The sequence below is a fragment of the Penaeus monodon genome, chromosome 20, assembly GCF_015228065.2.
Source record: "Penaeus monodon isolate SGIC_2016 chromosome 20, NSTDA_Pmon_1, whole genome shotgun sequence".
In the NCBI taxonomy this organism is placed as follows: Eukaryota; Metazoa; Arthropoda; class Malacostraca; order Decapoda; family Penaeidae; genus Penaeus; species Penaeus monodon.
Genome location: NC_051405.1, coordinates 23,148,358 through 23,149,239, shown reverse-complemented (window position 1 = coordinate 23,149,239; position 882 = coordinate 23,148,358). Strand labels below are relative to the sequence as shown.

The following is an 882-nucleotide window of genomic DNA, read 5'->3' as shown; positions in this document are numbered from 1 at the left end:
ACATACTACTTGTTCCTATGTGTTGGCGAAGGCGATACGTGTATCTGCCATTTTCTAAAAGCTAGAAATTGTGAGATATTATGTAATAGTCTTTCGGCAACAATGGCGACAAAAAACAAACAAGATTAGATAAACAAGGTTAGATAAAAAAAAGAAAAGAAAAAAAGACCTTCAGAGATATACAAAGAAATTCTACCTCGACTTCCACCCCCATTTCTTCCCCATCCTAAGCCAGGGTTCCATTAACCAGATACTTTTGGTCCCGAAGCTACCTCTGGGCGCCTCACCCTCTGTTTTGGGTTACATTACTATGGCACTCCCCACGACTGGTTTCAGGACGTTTTTCATGGTGTCAGAGAACTTCATATCAATACTCTACAAAGTACTTGCGAAAACAATAGCTAAATCTAGGCAAAGACTGCGCTAGATCCCGGCTAGTTGAACCACAGCTATACAGGGACGGGTTAAGGACGCCATGAGGCAGATCAAGAGGCCCCTCACTTAGGCCTGTGGTTATATCTCGCCTCTTTTAGCATCTCGTGTATCTTCAGCTTAGGAAATATCACACACTATTAGTAAGATTCCTTTAAAGATTTATAATCATTTCTCCATCTGATTTTTTTTCTGGGTGATAGTGACATCGGAGAGGCAAAATTATTTTTAGATGTTGGCCCTCGCCCTGTTTCTGGCACATATAATGCTATTCCGTACTTCATAGGACGCAATTGAACCTTATGATCTATTGATTGGGTTGTGTTCCGATGCGTAGGTCGAGTTAGCAAGCAGATGGTATGTTTATGGATGTTGGACTACGCATTCGAACACCCTTAACGATGTTTGTGTTTGGAAATGTGTGCCTCTGGTCTTAGTTTCTACCTATAG

At 41.4% G+C, this 882-nt stretch overlaps 1 protein-coding gene across 1 annotated transcript in view; it reads left to right on the top strand.

Moving 5' to 3' along the window:
* Window positions 1-882, top strand: part of LOC119585710 (Y+L amino acid transporter 2-like) — a 35,590-nt gene that overhangs the window by 9,609 nt on the left and 25,099 nt on the right. The window lies entirely within an intron of this gene.